This window comes from Cardiocondyla obscurior, linkage group LG04 (assembly GCF_019399895.1).
Source record: "Cardiocondyla obscurior isolate alpha-2009 linkage group LG04, Cobs3.1, whole genome shotgun sequence".
Lineage (NCBI taxonomy): Eukaryota > Metazoa > Arthropoda > Insecta > Hymenoptera > Formicidae > Cardiocondyla > Cardiocondyla obscurior.
Window position 1 is genome coordinate 6,818,907 of NC_091867.1, and position 18,691 is coordinate 6,837,597.

The 18,691-nt window shown below is 40.1% G+C and overlaps 1 protein-coding gene across 10 annotated transcripts in view; it reads left to right on the top strand.

Annotated features, from left to right (window-relative positions):
• LOC139101507 (phosphatase and actin regulator 2) overlaps positions 1-18,691 on the top strand; it is a 173,078-nt gene that overhangs the window by 73,784 nt on the left and 80,603 nt on the right. The gene's annotated exons all lie outside the window — the stretch shown is intronic.

Below are 18,691 nucleotides of genomic sequence, written 5' to 3' on the forward strand. Positions count from 1 at the left end.
TGTTCCGTCGTTTTGCCGCTAATAATAAATTTATTATAAAATAAATCGGATAAAATGCGTTATCCATTTGTAAGAATTAATGCGGATTTACCTTTCTCATGGTTTTCTGCATTAAAAAAAAACCCCCCAAAAAAATATTTAAAAGGTCTAAAAATATAATTACTTAATTATTTTTATAATCTTACGATCTCTTTAAACAAAACGGAAGCCTCGAGCAAAATTCCTAACGCAATATACCGAAAAGCTTTTGCAAACACGATGTCTATGCCTGGCAGCGGTGTCGTGCTGGATTTTTTGAGATTTTCTTCGTCGCTAAACATTGCAAGACGGCGGGAGGGTGCTCAGGAGTGCGAATTACGCGCCGCTTTCGTGACAAGGGCGACGAACGAATGGCTCGGGCAAACAAAGAGCGAAGCGTGTACACGAACGGCTGGTTCAGTATTACGCACGTACTCTTCGTTTGTCCCGCGAACGTGAAACAGACGTAAACGGCGATCGATATGTCTCGGCGAATACCGTGACGAGAGTCTACGGACCCTCGTTCCCTATCTTGTTCCCAGCTTAAAGCCGTCGAAAGGATTCGAATTGTCGACGAAGCCATTACCGGTTCGTTAATCACCACATTCGTATCTTCACAATCCGTTTAGAGAAAACTCAATCCGTTGATTGAACTTAATTTTTTAAGAGAGTAATCTAAACGCTTTAGCTGTTCCACCATTGTATCTGTACGGCATGTGATATTAGATACAGCGTCGCGTCTATGATGAAACCTTGATATCGATACGCTAACATTTTTTAAAGAGTTTGAAATTGGCATTATCATAAAAATTTCGTCGGATAAAAATTTTCAACTAAGAGAAAACTGAGATCAGAAAAATATCCAAAGAGCACGCGTAAATTGTTCTTTATTTTGGGCGACAAGGGATGATAAAATGAGATAAAAATAGGGCGCCATTCGTTCAGCCGTATGTCTCTGCTCCGCGGCGGGCAATATATTTTTTCATTTTCAAGCCGAGCCGAGCCGACAACTCAACCGTAGCTAATATCGCCGTATGGTCGATAGTCGCGGCAAGAATCACGTCTGGATTCAATCTGTTCGATCGTTCGTTATTTAACACAACTGCAGGGTCGTTCGTCTATTTGAAGACGTTACTGATTTTCATTTTCCGTCACATCCTTTCTAGTTCCGTCTCAAGGATGACGCGCAGTAATCGTTGCTGAACCGAATTGTGAAATTTTTATCTCGTTCAAACACAACTTTGAACAGACGGTTTTTCTGTCTACATTTAGCTTCTTAATATAACAATTTTATTATTAATAATTATTTAATCTTTTGTACGAGATATAAAATGTGCGTTGGCGAATTAAATAATCTCGGAATAAATATCTTTTGTGTGTTGTACAGAAGTTAAAGAGAATAGAGACATAAGCAAAGACATTCAATAATTCAAACATTGAAAAACAGGAGACGTACTAATGTACATATTTCACTAGGGTGAAAGGCTCGCACTTTCCCGTCTGTATAGTCGTTGTATAGTTTCCGTAACATATAGGCGTGCAAAGAGACGACGAGACAGAAAGGAAGGAGAGAGACGCGGAAACGGAGAGAAAGAGAGCAAGTGCTTGCGGATCGATATTGACGCAGAACCGTCGTGAAACCTTACGCCGACGTTGACGACGAAATTCACCCCCGCCGACGTGCTTGGGGCGACTTAACGTTTCCTCTGCAATTCTTCCTTTTACGTAAATTCGGTGTACACCGGGATCTTAATCTCGTACGTCGTGATTTCACGCTAATCTTGTCGCGCCATCGAAACAATGTCGTAACTACCGCGGATTTAATCGTAGGTCAGTCCATTACCTTTTACGTTTCTGACGGGTTTTTTTTTATTTTTTTTTTTTTATTATTAGTTTAATTTTTAACATTGAATGCAGCGTAGCGAACTCTTGTGAACATAAATTTCGGATTCTCGCAGTTGTGAGACACGTCGCGTGTTTATCGCGGAATTATCGGCAGCCATTCGTCAAAGCGATTTTGTAAAAGAGTTACGGGAAATCGATATCAGGTCGGGTATCAATATATACGAAATATAGGTATTGCAGTTTGTGCTTCGCGTGTGACCATTATTTTCTGGTTTACAAGACTGAATTTGATTATATTTTAGTCGCGCAGAAAAATATCATGTGTTATTATCGCAGGATTAAAACGGAACATTATTTTCATACACAAAGAAATATTTTTTTTTTTTTTAACATTTTTTAATATGAAATTTATCAGAAATACATTTAATATTGAAAAAAAATTAATTTTTTTTATTTTGAACGCGGGGTTATATCGCGGATTTTACGCGCGATACGAATTTCACGTACGGTATTACTATCTCCTTTTCATCCGAGAGAAAAGATATTGGGGAAAAGGAAAATAAAACGCGCAAATTTCGCATAATGAAAGCTGTGGTCAGAAAATGGGGTTTGGCTTGCGAGACTTCCCTTTCAGGTTCCATTAATGTAACGCAAGGGTGGTTTTAAGGATAAAGTGGAAAATTGAATCGCAATGATAACGGCAGGAAGATTCACTTAACGTCGACAGCGATTTAACCCTTTTAGCGCACTTGCAGCGCGCGTGCGACGACGGATTCTCGCCAGAACGGATCTGTCGGGCAAGGGCATTAGAATTTTTGCTCGGACGACGTTCTTCTTTCTCCGACGTCTCCGCCGTGCCGCGCGCACCACTCGAACGATGAAAAATCGCGTGACGAAAGTTTCAACGGAGTTTGAAATATACGAGTAATACTCGAGAACGTGACGAAGGACCGATAAATTTTTTAAAAATAGAAGCGTGATTTTATTTTCTTTTTTCGCGTGAGAAACGGAAGAAAGTCGCGCGTTTGCGGTACGCTTTGTTGCCAAGGCATTTCGGTGATATCTTGCGCGTTGTTAAATATAATGCTAACGGTGCAATTTCTAACTGCGTGCATAATTTTGCCAACTCCTATAGGTACATATATCTCGCACATCGCTTGTTTTCGTGAAGGAAATGGATTCTCAGGATATTCGAGGAGAGTTTGACGACGAAACGTCATATCCTAAACGCGGAATTTCGATGCGGGTCTACCGGGTGAACAGAAAAAGTTTCCGCGTCTCTCAATCTTCGGCGTCGCCGTTCTCCGGAGTTCTGCGACCGACAGACGGTGCGCATTCAAAGTTGTACCGGCTCTCTATATCACATTCTCGACAAATATCGGGCTTCGGCGCCCATCGTTTCTGTTTTTATAGCATAAACTTTTACGCGAAACATTTTCAAGCGTGCTTTTTTGTGATAAAATACCATGAGGTGAGATATCCGTTCTATTGTTTCTCATTTTGTTTTCCCGTCGTCATCATGCTGCGACTTCGCGAATTGCATCGATAGAAAATAGTTCTAGCCCCCGTAAAATGTTCAACGTGACGGTTTCCTAGTTCTGCCCGGGTAAACTTTACCGATATCGTACGCGAATTCCCAAACACGATAAAAAGCCAACTATGAAGCTCGGTTTTTTTTTTTTTTTTTTTTTTTTTTTTTGTACGATAAAATCGAACGGAGGGTTGATGTTCGACACGTATGACAACAGAGTATTCGATTGAGAAAGGAGCGATCAGCTATATTCTGAAAAATATAGATTGATGGATCGTGATTTCGCGAAAACGTCGCCGTTGGCATGATTTCAACGAAAAAAAAAAAAAAAAAAAATAAAACGTATACGCGCGATTAATTTCAGGGCGGATCTTCGTGGTACACGCGATGCAGGAAACGCGTCAAACTCGATGGAAAATATCGATCGCGGTCCTGCGGGGAGGAAGTATTTCGTGCGTGGGAACCGAACGGGAAATTTTGCGATGCGTGTGACAAGCGGATCTGTCATTCACGACGGAATCAAGCGGATTGACGTCGAATGGAATCGATCGAATTCACTTCGGCGATACAACGCGGTGGAACAAAGCGCACTTGGGGATGTTAATCGACGGCGTTCCTCGAAAAATGTTTTTCGCGTGCGCGCGGGCGGGACTGAATAGAAAATTCGGCGCGGCGGTGAAGCACAACGGTTCGCGGAATGCGAACGAGAAAATTGCAGAGCATCTTTGGCAAAAGCGGTTTGAAGCTAGCGAAATTCCTTGTAAATTTTCTATCGTCTCTGTATCGTACTGCCGGGAGGGTCGACGAACCCTCGAGGTTGCCGAGTGCTTTGATGTAATTCTATGAAGGTTACCAACTTTGCGCGCTTGATCGCTCGCGGGAGGCCGGGGAGGGGGGGAACACCTCAAGTGACCGCAACGTACAACTCGTTGAAAACGTGCACACGTGGTAAATCCGCGAAAACGTCCGCGGCGTTTTCTTTCTCCCTTCCTTTCGTTCTCGGGTACATCGCACGTGGTCGCTGGTCGCATAAGTTAAAATTGACGGTGAAATGGGATTACGTATTCAGTCACAGAGACAGCTTTGAGAAATCGAAAAACTGGTTTAGTACCACTTTATGCAGTTGCTCTGAAAAGAAAATTTTCTTATCGCGATATAAAATTACATTTTAAAAATGTTTCCAGACGCGACGCTCGCGACGAGCTCTTGTCGCAGTGACATTTCTCGAGGTTTTTTCTTGAGGTCTCGGGTGCGCTTTTCACGTAAATATATATATTTTTTTTTTCATAGGGCTCAGATAAATGATGGCAAGCGGCAGTGTGAAATGTGTAGCGCGGAATGAGAGATGGTGGCGAATGTATCATTCATTCCGTCCGTCTGGGCGAGAGTCTGCTTCTCTCGGAACAGAATACCGAGCTACGGTCGGAATTTTTCAAGCCGACCGGCGAAATGTTCACGGTCCATTGTAATCTTTAGCGTGCGGAGGGAAGAATTTTCTTACGTCGGATCGATAATTTCTTCTGGTATCTTAAATTTTTACCGTGATCGCTCTCTTTTCGAATTATAATATTTCAGAAAACCTCTCGTATATTTCAACCGCGGTAAATAACAGAACTCTGGCTCGATTGCCTAAGAGGCAAACGAAACTTCTCAATTCAAACGGGCGACTAACCCGAATGGTTTTCGTGAACCCACCCGAGTTTAGCTACGACTTCGGAAGACTGATGTCGTGACACCGAGAATTTCGTTTTCTTCTTGTATTCGTAAAGATGACTGAGTTTATCTGGCACCGGTATCGTGCGTTGTCGGAAACAAATCTCACGAACTTTATTCAGCTTTAGAAATATACATAACATTCGGAAATGCATCCAAGAATACATTGAACAAATTAATTATACTTGCAAGATGTATCGACAGCACGGAAATGAATACTTGATTTATTTTACGTATGGCTCAACATAAAAAGAAAATTATATAAAATAAAAATTTATTTTTTATATTTATATTATAATCAGATCGGATAATTTACATCCCTGCTAAATTTAATAAAAATTATTCGCGAACGAGTCGCGTTAATTCTAATCGAGATATCAACCGATCGCCGATACGATGTCCGTCCGACATTCGAAATAATCGAGAAAGCTGAAAGCTACGAACGCTATTATATTTCGCTTTAGTGAAATCGTTGCATACCTCGTCTGTTACGTTTCTGGCGAGCTTAATTTGAATAAAGCCCATACAACCCGCCTGGACGACGTCGAATAATTTACGTTTCGCGCGGGTCGTTGCGGTGGATTTACACCCGGCGGCGCGAGGGTTAAGAACCCTTGGATTACATCGTTTCTTCGACATGCGCCATCGGCGCGATAAACTTAGCGGTTTTGCGCGCGCTGGTACATAGACAGAAAATTGGAAATCGATATGTCGACCGAGTCTGCACGTACGGTATAGCACCGTGCCTCGCGCGCCGTATCTCGCGTATGGATCAACTACAAGCATGTTTGCACGCGCTGCGTCGTCCAGGCGAGGCGCGCGTTTGCTTTGAAACGACCACCGTCGTGGGAGTACGAGTCAACCACTTGTCGTTTAAATATAAAGAGGCATGTGGGTGATCGCGACGATAGCGTCACACGGGCCGTTGTTTCTTGCCCGATGCGTCACATTTGCGTGTAACACGTCATCGATACGACGGCGAGACTTTTTAGATGACCGTCATTGCGTTAGATCCGCGTGCTTTTCTGCGAAAATGCACTAAGCTATTTTTTTTTTTTTTTTTTTTTTTTTTAATATAAAAAATATTCCTTTAAATGATACTATTGATTATCTCGATCTCTGCATTCATGTTACATTACGAATTTTGTCGCGAAGTTGTAAAAAAAATTTTGCGATAACAAGCTTAATTTCTGGACTTGGAAATATTTTTGCGTCGCCTTTCATCTTCGAAGCGGTATTATTAACAGCTCGCGGATCTGCTCTTTGTTACTAGAAACTATTACTTTAGGCATCAGAACTTGCGCGAAAGTACTTCCTTTTGACTCCCTTGCTGTCTGCGCGTCATTTATCGCCCTTAATTGTGGCTTTCTTAATTGAGAGTTTAATGTTGCTGGGAAGGTGCATTTGTGCCATAATAGTCTTTGATCTCGGCTTCGCGCACTCGAATTTGTCTCTATCTATGACGCTTCTGTCGCCATTAAATTTCGCAACGACTTTGTGTTCTCGTTTCGTCAAGCGGAAATAAATCCTATGTACTGTTTGCGAAAAGATATTTATATCGCCCCTTGTCATTATCGGAAAACCCTCGTGACATTTTGCATTTTTCATATATACATTTTTTTTTTAATCAAGATATTTTTCCTAGTTTTGCTATTACAATTAAAAATTTTATTTCTGCGTATTATCATTTATTTAAAAATTGAAAGAAAGTTTGATTATAAATGAGCTGGATCTTCTGTTATATGTTAGTCGCAGGTTATAATTTACGAAAGACCAGGATATAATCGTAGGTCGAACTGTCACGAAATGAAACATATTGTCTCATCGAGTGCATTCATACCGGCGGTTGACGAGAGACAAGGGAATATTGAGCGGTTCGCGCAAAAGTATATATGTATATATGTATTAATCTATTGAAGTCGTCATGAAAATCAACGGTTGTCTATTAGCGTGCCTTCGGATATTTTGATGAGTAGCAATTGCAAATTTACGAGATTATAACGAGATAACTCGCAATTAATTTCTTAGCTTGGAAATCGGTGAATATCTACGAATACCCGCCGAGTTCCTTAAATACCCTCCCGCATAAGTAGGTCATTTGAATTGGACTTTTGTGATAAAGACGAAGTGCTTAAAACGGAAAGATCAAGCCAGTCATCTTTACCAGAGAAACCTTTTCGGCGCAGATAAAAATCTCGTACTTTTTCACGAGTTTAATCAATATCGCATGTCCTAGAAATAGTAGATTTTGTCTCGGAAAGCATTCCTCGCCATTTTCTTCTGTAATATTTATTACAAGATAATTTTGTGCGATCGGGCACTGTAAAATGTAATATTAAAGGAAAAGTTGTCGGAATAAATAAAATTAGTGTTCGGATAAGCAAAGGATCATTCGAGCTTTCTTAAAAGCGGGCTTTTCCAGCGGACTGTTTTTCTGTCAAAATAAATTTTTAACTACATTATAATTATCTTTTAATTCGGGAGAATGGTGAATCGCTGTGTACGGCATCGTTAGAAATTTATTAGCCCGTTTGTGAGACGATTTAAAGGAGTATCAAACTCATCAGACACCTTCGAGAGTTGGTGCGCCAGGTGCACGGTCGTGGATAGGTGTACGGACTCGGTGGTGGTAGGTCGGTATGATCGGTGGCGGTTGCAACTGCAGAAGGAGAGGGCTAGCAGGGGGTGGAGGGCGAGCCGGCTGCCCGACGACGGGGTCGAGCTCACCCCGTTGAGGGGAAACCAGCGCGCAAAGGTGGCGTCGGCGTCGCGACGCCCGGAGAGAGTCAGTCACCAGCCGACCTCAACGCGCCGCGTAACTTTACTCCGATTTAGTGAAGCGCGTCGCGGTAGTGTGCTCTTCTCCGTTCCCGGCAAACATATAGAATTGTAAACGCGAGACGGCCGTACGCCGGTTGCGCGTATCTTGCCGCGTGTTACACCGTTCGCCATCGAGATGTGCATCAAAAGATCGCCGAACGCGTATCGCGCCATGCTGAATCATGCACTCGTGGTGCGGTCCGAATAGTGATGCGTTCGATGTCGCCGTGCCCTTTCGTTCCTACTTTTTATCTCTTCGAGTGTACCCAGGCCGCCTTTTCGCGGTGGTGTTAACTGGCGATCAGTAAGTTCGGGCAGGACTAGAGGCCGCATCTCTCACGTTGACGCGCGTAATTACCGCGTGTCGGGTTACGTACGTGCAACGTAAATTTCCTGCGGGACTCTTTAACCTTTTTCCCTTCCCCTGCGAGCGTGACTTTCGAAAACTCGCGCGCAGGAATTTCGCTCTGCCGTGATACGCGGCGAAAAGACACGCGGTGTTCGTCTAGCCGGAACCCTCGAAGTAGGTCACGTTACTCGCGAGTCGCGAACGGCAGTGACGTCACTGACGATCCCCAGCCTCGCGGATACTGGTTTTGCCGATGCCTCGAGCACGAGCCGAAGTATCGCAAAAGAGTGTCTTGACCGTGCGCCATGCGTCGACCCGGGTATCCGCGTGACCCGGCGACCTAACGTAGCAGTATAGCTGAGGTCACTGGGTACCCCGCCCGGATGCAATTGTCGTGAAATTCTTTACATTTTTTCGCCTTTTCCTCCGATTTCCTACGGGAAACAATCGGAACGAGACGATTCCGTTCTTTAAAATGATAACAGGCAAAATAAAGAAAAGTTACAAGCTTCATGTAATACACTTCACGTAATTCAATTCGCTTCTTTTATGTTTAGGGATCTCATTTTACGTGCGCGTAATTGAAACGACGCGATTAAATTCTCGTGTAAACTGTTAAAGAGATATCAAAGAGGGATGTATGTAGAATGATCATGTAAACGAGCGTGTAAGTTTATATCCGCGATCTTTCCTTCGCCATTTGTTTGATAGGCAAACGTTTTCGTAGCTTCGGGTTACACGATTATCGCGTTGCTTTACAACGTTACAATCCTCGTTGGTTATCGAGCCTGCGATATTTCATCCCCTGTACACGGCGTGCTCGGACAGATTCGCGTTTCTTATCGAGGTTTGGGCATCGTCGCTGCATCCCCTTGATAAGCCAGTGTTTACGTTGAACGGACATCCTCCGAGCACGTGCCATGCTGAAATATCGGGCATACTAAACGGACCAACTATTTTCGCGATTTTCCGCCGTCAATTTTTTTTTCTGTATCCAAGAGTAACATTAACACGTTACAATTATTAAATGCAGTACTCTTTGATTTGAGCTAACAATGCTTCATTAATATTTTGCAAGGAATACCGAGTGGGATATACGTTACAATTGTTATAATTTATATAATTGCATTGAATAATAATTCCATGGATAAATTTTAATATAACGTGTTATTAATTTTCGAAAAATCTGCTCGTTACGCATTCGTTAAATTTTTTAAAAAGTATCGTTCGGCACGGATAATATTATAATAATTAGGAGGATATCGCCGTTGCTACGTTCTCCCGATAATGCTTCCTCGTCGTAATGCAGCAGATCGAAAGGATCAATAGATTGATATCCTTTTCGCGTGTGAACGCATTTGCGATTGCTCGCGCGATTACGTCGCCGTACGTGCCCGACGGACACATTCACGAAATTTAATCCTCCCCCCCCGGGGCGTTATCCCGCGAAGTGTACCGCTCGTATACCGATCGTGAGATCTCTGATCGAGGGAGGATGCGCCGATGTGCGACGTGGTCGAGGACGCGTGCTGTCGTCGGGAAACGTGCGAGGACGTCGACGACAACGAGCAAGCAGTAATCCGTGCCTCAGAGTCGGTGACCTCCCGACCATTCGCAGTCCTGCGGAGTGTGATGTTTGATGCTGCAGTGGTGTTTTATACGGCGACGACGGAAAGGTGCGCACCTTATTACTCGCCGTACAGTACGGTATAACCGGGATGCTAGTATACGGTCTGTTTAATCTAATTTTATTGACGCTGCTTGGACTGCGGATGCAGTTGCAGCATCGTCGGTCTCCTACTTAGGTTCTTTCCGCTGCTCTCTCCGCGGTACCTTCTCCCGCCGGCGTCCTCGCGGCGGAAATTTCTCGCGATTTTCGACCGCAGTTTTTTCGATCTTGCACCTGCTTTCGCGCGTGTATGGAGATATTAGAGAATATATGTATCGAATAAATGCTTTCTCGCGACAGATGTTGATACGATTCAGCTTTAATCTCTGTTTCTTTCTGCTTGAATGTCTTCTCTCTGCTGTACGCTTTTCTTTGGTTGCTTCGAAACGTCGCGTTAATTGAGACAGGTTTATAATTAACGTATATTTTCGCGATTGTTGTGAACAGCAATTATTTCATGACGTTCGATAATCTCGCGTCTATGAATCGACGTTGCACCTAGACAATGAACCGTATTAATTAGTACGGTCGGCGCGGATCAGATAAACCCGTGGATAGCGTTTAATCGTCGATTTAGGCTCGGTAGAGAGTATCGCTGCGAAAGGCTCGATCGATTTCCAAGTGGAGAGCTTTCCGGACGGCCGAAAGGAGGAGCGCGGCGACGATCCGACTTGCTGGAGCCCGGGATACTTCATCTCGTCGGTGAAGTGTTGATGCGAGAGAACGACCGGGTGATCCAGTCAATGGGTCTGAACGGCTCCGTTTAGTCTAACGGGCGGTCCACGAAACGCGCTAATCGGGAGTCGTTGTCAATTGATTCACTAACGTCGACCTTGTGACGCTTTGTTCTGCTCTCTCGGATCGTAAAGTGCAATGCACCGTTCCGCGCATCTTAATTTCAAGCGATCCTCGGGTCGATCGTTCGGCTCGCAATCGAGTCCTTGATTCCGTAACGCGAAGCTATCGTGCGTCACAACACGACACGCGGCTCGTCAACGCGTTTACACGCTCGGATTAGCGTGCGATGCAATATGGCGTTCTCGCGGTTATCGATCTGAATATTCTAATTTGAATTACGCTCATGTATAACACGCTCGCTTACGCGTAAAAAGTCTAAGTTGTTGTAATATTAGAAAGTTACGAAGTGCGATATCAAAAGACACCTAACGGTCTTCTTATTCCTGATTTTGTTCTTTCAATTATCTCTTACGTTATGGAATTAAAAGTTATCTACTTTAATTTATTTACATTTAATTTTATTTAATTTTCCGATTATTAAAGACGTTAAGAATTATTGAATGTTTATTATTTTACTTAATTTTCTTAGGGATTAGGATGTGATAATAATTTATTCAAGTTTTATCAATTTCCTCTTTTTTAATGTTCCTGCATTTTCATGTACGGGGTTGTACACGATTCAGTGACACGACCTAATTTTATAGTCAATGCTTTCAAGATCTAAAGGTCTGTAAATGGAGTTTCCCTTTTTGTCGATGTCACTAAAATAATCACATACCGGATCTTTTTACTAAAATTTTTAATTGCTACATTTTCCGTATGCGTAATCGCATTTTATCGCTTAATACTTTTCTTTTCTTTTTTTTTATAGAACTTATAATCCGTTATAAAAATAATAATTTAATTGTCACAAATTTTGCATTTTTTAATTGAAGAAAAGCTATTGAATTTTATTAATAACGCGAGTTAAGATTTATTGTTCTATTGGTTATCGATATTGGCAATAAAATTCAAAGAAATTAATAACATTTTTAATTATAACTTTATAAATTCTTTATAATTTCTCCATAAATTAGCGATTGTTATAACGAATTTTCTTAGCGTGTTTCTACGACTGCTCGGATTTGATAATCTCGTTGTTTGTTCAATTTGTTAGAAAGTTTTTCTCAGCTTGCCACTAAATTAGAATAATTATTTTGAAAATAATTGACGCAATAAACGTATTATATTGAAAGGCACTTGTTATGCATCCCCTTGAAAATGACACTTTATGCGGTGCTTGGTGAAGAATATTTTCATGATTATCCGAGTTTTCACGGAGATACTTTTGAAGCTACGCATTGTTCTTGAGTGCTGACAAAGTACTTTATTTAGGAAACAATTGCATAAAAGTGAATAGTTGATACCGTAATAGAGATGCATATCCAAATGTATAATAAACTCGCTCGAGGATTTTGTACGGTTAATGAATCAGAAAAGTATAAAATGTTATACGATTCTAATACGTTTATAAATTATATATTAAAAATTATAAACATTAAAAGTAGAAAAAAAAATTATTTTAAAAGTAGATATTAACATATTAATTTTTAAAACTTGTAAAATTGCAATTACAAATTACTTTACGCGGAGCTATTTTCCGTGGTTTTGTCTATGCAAATAATACACGCGCTGTTTCATGCGTGAAGCGACTGGCTTGGTTTAACAAAGGTATTAAGCACTGAACAGATCACATATGAATCTCTTGCTTCCCGTAATAGACAGTCACTTGGATGCCATTGCAGAACGCATGATATTTCAGGAATTTTCGCTGACGCAATATTCTCTGTCTGAATATTCCTCGGAGTTCTATTACGCGTATTGTTTCACTGTGGGTTGTATAATAATTGCTATATCGTATTTACGGGTATCGATAATCAATCTTAGAACAGTGCTAACTAACCTCCAGATTCACTATCTATCGCTGAATTCTATTCCCGCTTCAATGGAGGAAGGAAATTGAGTTGGTCGGAATTGGATAGCTTATAAACACGTTGATGCAGTTTTATATGTGTCGGCAAATAAAAATACTGGGTGCGAAACCATTGAGAAATTCGGCAAAGGATTTCAAAGCACGGTTACTCGAGAGATTGGCGATAATCGGTTTTTTTTCTTTTTCTTTCTTTTTTTTTTTCTTTTTTTCCTATTGATCAGAAAAGCAACTTCCTTTCTTTCGTTTCCCATCTCGCCGATGGTATGCCATATGTACGTACTTCGTCGACCTGTTGTCGAAGGCCAAGCACAAAGCGGTCGCGCCATCGCCATTTCCGGGTCAAAGTTCAACGAACGTACTCTACGTCCCGTGCCGCGACGTTCATAGCGCGGCGGGGGTGGCCGGCTAATACATATACGCAAATGCAGACGTATAGCCGCGAAGAAACACACGCACGCCGTTTCGCCGGAGTCCGTATGCAAATCTCAGAATAGATCAAAGGATTGTCTCTAATGTGCATCGTGTGTACTTGCGGTAAAGCGATGTATTTTTCGATCGTACGTCTTGCACAATGTCCTTCTCGTACGTCAACGTTAAATTGTCCATTGAATCTTTTTTACGTTGCGTTAAATTGTTTACGTCGTTTAATTTTTTTCCTTTCACCGTTTATGAGATTTTCTTTTTTTCTTAAAGATCGTAACGTATAAACGCGAAATGAATTAAATGGGGAAACGCGAAGATTTTATACGTAAAACGTTCTGCATTTGGAAATTAGATTTTACGACGCAAGAGCAAGTTTAATTTCTGGCCGTGCTTCACAGCACACTTGTTTCGTTGCGGAATAAAGGTTCTTCACCGATTAATTTTGCATCCTTGAGGATGTTCGGTGTGCGTCATGAGCCTTACGTCATTGGCCAGGGTGTAGGTAGGTCGGCGAACTGCGACCTGGATTCGATGGATGGATGGATTCCACGCATTATCTAACGACCGCGAGGCAATTCGGTATTCATCGATCCGAAACGCGTAGCAAGCGTATCGACCTATCGGCTTGATTCCTTGCGCGAGCTTTATAACGCGCGATGTAACTCGATATAAAAATTTAAGCGTCTCGCAGCATCTACTTCCTCTCACCTGAAGTTTCTCGTAAAATTCGTAAAAATCTGAGAGAGCACAGATTTCGTCAACCAGATCTCTGGTACCTTCACGATTTCGATTTATTTTTATTCCTTTCTTCTGGAAATTTTTTTTTATTTTTGTCACTTTTTACAACTTTGTATCTAATTCAACAAAGATAATAATTTTACTTCTATCCGAGGCGTCCTGATAAAATAAATTTTCCAGAGGAACCAATTAGCAAATAGAAACTGGCACTGATACCAAGTTTCTGACTTGACACAAACTCGTCTTTTATAAATTAAGTTGCAATTAAATCTCTTTATAACCCGCGTACCTCTCAGTTACGAATCACGTTTAATTGTGTGACGCGCGAGCGATACTGTTCGTTGTTGGACCACGCTCGGAAATAACCGATTGAACCACTGACATCGAATGGCAGGGAAAAAGCGTGGAAATAACGAACTGAAGAGTTACGTCTGCTTTCTTTCATTCGTCTCGTACTGGTCAGGGAGGCGCCACTCGATTCTTTGCTTCTTCCAATCTTTGATGACTGAATAGAAGCGATTACTTCCGTATAAAATGCAAGTAGTAATTAATTCTTTGACGCAGTGATTAATTCTTTTTTTATTTAAGAAAATATACTGTATATCGAACGACGAGTCATCAAAGATCGTACTACATATTTTAGTAACTTTATAAATTTATAAAATTCACGACTTATTTTATAATTTAGATAATTTCACATGAATATGACTTAAAGTAACGTCATTTTACTAATTTTTCAGATTGATTTTTGTCGAATAATACGAATTTCAAATTGTATAAAACGTCAAAAGTTTATGAAATTAAAAGATAAAATTCTCAGAGGAATATTGAATATTTATTTTTGTAATATGTATACGATAAAAAATATAATATTTTCTTAAATTATGGATCGTATTTGTGAATTTATAAATTTATAACTCGTCCTACTTGGCTTCGTGTTTAAACCGATTGACTGAACGATTGGTTTTTCCCATTTTAACTCGCGGAAAACTCAAAGCCTAGCCTGGAGGACGCTTTCGTTAAATCCAGTAAGTCGTAGTGAGCCGCGTCGCGTTCTCACGATGTAAATCACCGTTTCACTCTTGATTCACTCCGGAGTGCCTTTCGAAGGATAAACCCTCGCGTATTTCTCCCGCATTGCATACTGAATAAGATTCAGTAGCGAACGAAACCGAATTCGCGCCGCAATAATTTATTTTTTTTCTCTAAGTTTTTATTCGTACGATTCTTTTCGCTATGTCTACATTCTTTTTATTGCTTTAGTAATATTTTCTCCACTTAACACCAATTTTTTTGAATCCTTTTAGTTTTAATTGAACGATTAATTAACCCATTAACCGGGAAACTTTTTTATTTTTTTTTTTTTAAGCATCTGTAACGAGTTAACTCGTCATGCGCACTGAAAAAGCACTTTGTAATGACGAATGAACTCGTCATCTCCAGTTATGGGTTAACTGAATAACTAAAATCTAAAAATTTATATATTACAATTTATTATCTTTGATATCTATCGATGGCGTCAAATAGTTTTTATTTGATTTTTTTATTTTAACATCAATCTCTTTTTTTGTTTTTTTTTTACGTTGATGGGACTCGATAGTTTTTTCACATTCTATTCACAATAGCCGCGGATTCGTGCATCATCGTTTTTTTTGTCTAAGGTGGAGGAGCTGCAGCGAGTATCCCGGTCATTTATCTGCACGATCGATCCGCTTGCATGAGTATACAATTTATACGTATCTTCTCGCGTACGAACTTTATCAATCGACAAACGATGCCAATCGTTTTTCCATAATATTTTATTTTATATAAATTTATGGAAAAAATACGCGTTTTCAACGAAATTTAATCTGAATTTTCCTTCAAGATAGAAGAATGGGTTACGAGAAATTATTGTATAAACTTAAATTAATTATCATGAAATTGCGTATTACTGAAAATCGCGATTACTCTTAATACATTTAATAAAAATTAATTATATATATTAGTGCGAACCAATTATACGATGAAATCGTGCAGTAGCATCACATTCAGAGAATTGTATTATTAAGCAAATTATACCGATTGGATTTTGCATTGAAAACATTACCAAAATTTATATCCTAATTAATACCTGTCCTATTTGTTACTTTGTAACGTGACGTTAATATTATCGTACAATATTTTATCGCGATTATAATATTTCCATTTTATTTTATATGACAATAGTCACAGTTTAATTAAGAGGAAAAATTAAATCCCTTTTGTATCATTATTAAATCTATAATTATATTTGGACGTAAACTATGCATTGCTAACTATTCTCAGAACATCCCAGCGTATAATTAACCAAGTTGCATATACATCGTCACATTATAAGTTTTCGAAATTAACACGCGTCGCGATATCGCTCTCAAAGTTCCGAGGTTCTCGATGTAACCACTTGCACAGAAACGACCGCTTTAGCACGAAGTTATTCGTGATTTATTTCGAATTTTTTTTTTACATTTTTTTTTCTTTCAAGCAAATTCTGTCGTGCGTTTATTAACAAAGTACGAACCGTTTGTTAAATTTTAGCACAAATCTCTAATTCTTTTTCTTACACAATTAAAAAAATTCTAGCTGCATTGTTAATATATCAGGTACTCAGATTACAACACTAATTTACGACAAAGAAAATAAGTTAATGTTAAAAGGATTAACAAAATAATAAATTATAAAACAAAACCGAGTATAAAAAAAAGATTACAACTGCGGTTAAAAACATTTCATAATTTATAAACTTTGTTAAGCTGTATAAAATATCGTATTTCAAATAAATTTTTTACATTACGCTTCTATATAAACTTACCGTTGACGTAAAACCGACATTGATATTTTTCTTGGTCGAGGAATGTACTAGAGAAATAATTTGTTTTATTTCCATTACCGATATTGGCTATTTTTATGTCATTTATATCGACCCTCCAAAATTTCACGCACATTGGACAGCTGCGTTTCGCGATAAAAGTACCGTAAAATTTACTCACGACTTCATTGCAAAATATTATGTAAGCCGGTTATTCTATTTTTATATATATAATAACTAGTAACTTATAAATGGACTTCTCGAATTTTGCTTTCTTACATTGAAAATTCAATAAAATTCCTAATTGGGTCGCAAAATAAACGTACTTATTATATCACCGTTATTGCTCTCGACGCTGACCTGCAGTCACATATAGAAGGCATTTATCGTATTATGATCGCGGTAATTTTAAAGAGCACGTATTCATTAATTATTTATCTTATTATACTTTTGTTATCGGATAAATGCTCCCAACTTTAAATTTGACTTTTTGAGGGCAAAAATATTTTTTATAGGAAATAATGTAATTTTTGTTAAAACATGTTGCATGGAAATAAATATAAACCGAGTAATATCTTTTATACTAGGAAAATTTCACGAGAAATAATTTTGAAATAGGCGTCACGCGTACAATTCTTTTAAAATCAAGTTACTTGAACTTTTTAGTGGCAGGAGCATGTCAGAGGGGCGCGTAGTAGTGAAGGTCCGTGTTTAATCAGACGCGGGACGGTCGTCGATGTATAGCGTAGACTTGGCGTGCAACTTCGCATCGCAATTTTCCCGTCTGCTAAGGAAATGGTTTCCTATTTTTCGCATGTGTACGTACGTCCAAATTGCACATTTACTTCGCAGTTCAACTTCCTACCTATTAGTCGGTTTAGGCGAAACTCTGAAAGAGTATACAATATCGAATTTTGCCCTTCACGATACATCGAAAAATTTGTTATAAATTTACATTTGACGTTGTTTGACCAGTCGAATATTCTCTTATTGGCACGAGATAATTAGCAGCATGAAATGCGAATGATTGGTTGAAACACGATCTCGTGCAATTTGTCACCGTGCTTATGAAACAATATCCACTAATTTGGCGAATATATACTGATACGCCGAATTTCAATACGGCTCTTCATTTGTTATCGGTTGCGCTCGGAAAATCACGGGATCGAAATGCAATGTATAAATTGCGCGAGGATTAATTAACGCCATGTAAACGAGGCGCGACCGGCCAATGGTCACGTATTTGCTGAGCTCGCATTCGCGGGCGCCACTCAATCTAGTTTCCCATCCGGCACGTATCACGTTGATCCTCCACCGTTCACGGTCCCCCTTTTGCGGCTACCGCGGATTCCGCTAATGTATCGTGACGAACAATTGGAGGCAAGAATAGCCGGTGATGGTAAAGATAATTAGTAACCGAGTGATCCGCGGCGCAACGCGAGACTCACGTTTCCACGCTTAGCCCCAGCATCCGCGAGCCGTATTTGCGCGTACGTGCGGCTTCTCTGGTAATAAAATGCGAATGTGTGCCCGCCAACGGCATAGAAAATTCATCCGCTTTTCAATTCCATTTGTATCTTGTTAATCTTCCCGATCGTGAAATCTGCCGTTGTTCGGAAACGCATTTGAGATAACATTTTTTCGGTATCAAGTATTAGACGAGCGAATATGCGCTGGAAAATGGTGGGGGAGTTGAGGCGACGGAATTACTTAATTTTTTGCAGCACGCGATAGTGGACAAGTGGAAAAAAACTATTCTTCTTCAATTGTTACATCACGATTCCTATTGTATTTATATTTCAATCGTCTCGATTGTTAGAAATATACCGCCGGAAATCGGTCAACAATTCGAACGACGTATCGCTGTTGCGTGCAAAATTATGATAAGATTGTGTATCTTTGTATCTTCGGATAAATTATTCCCCGGCCGTTTTTCCGATACAATTCCGCAACGTTGGCGGTTTATCGCCGTCCATTCTTCCATTCGCAGAAACGAAAACAGATAACAACACGTAACGATAGCTAGCTTGAAAACTAGGTCGATCCAG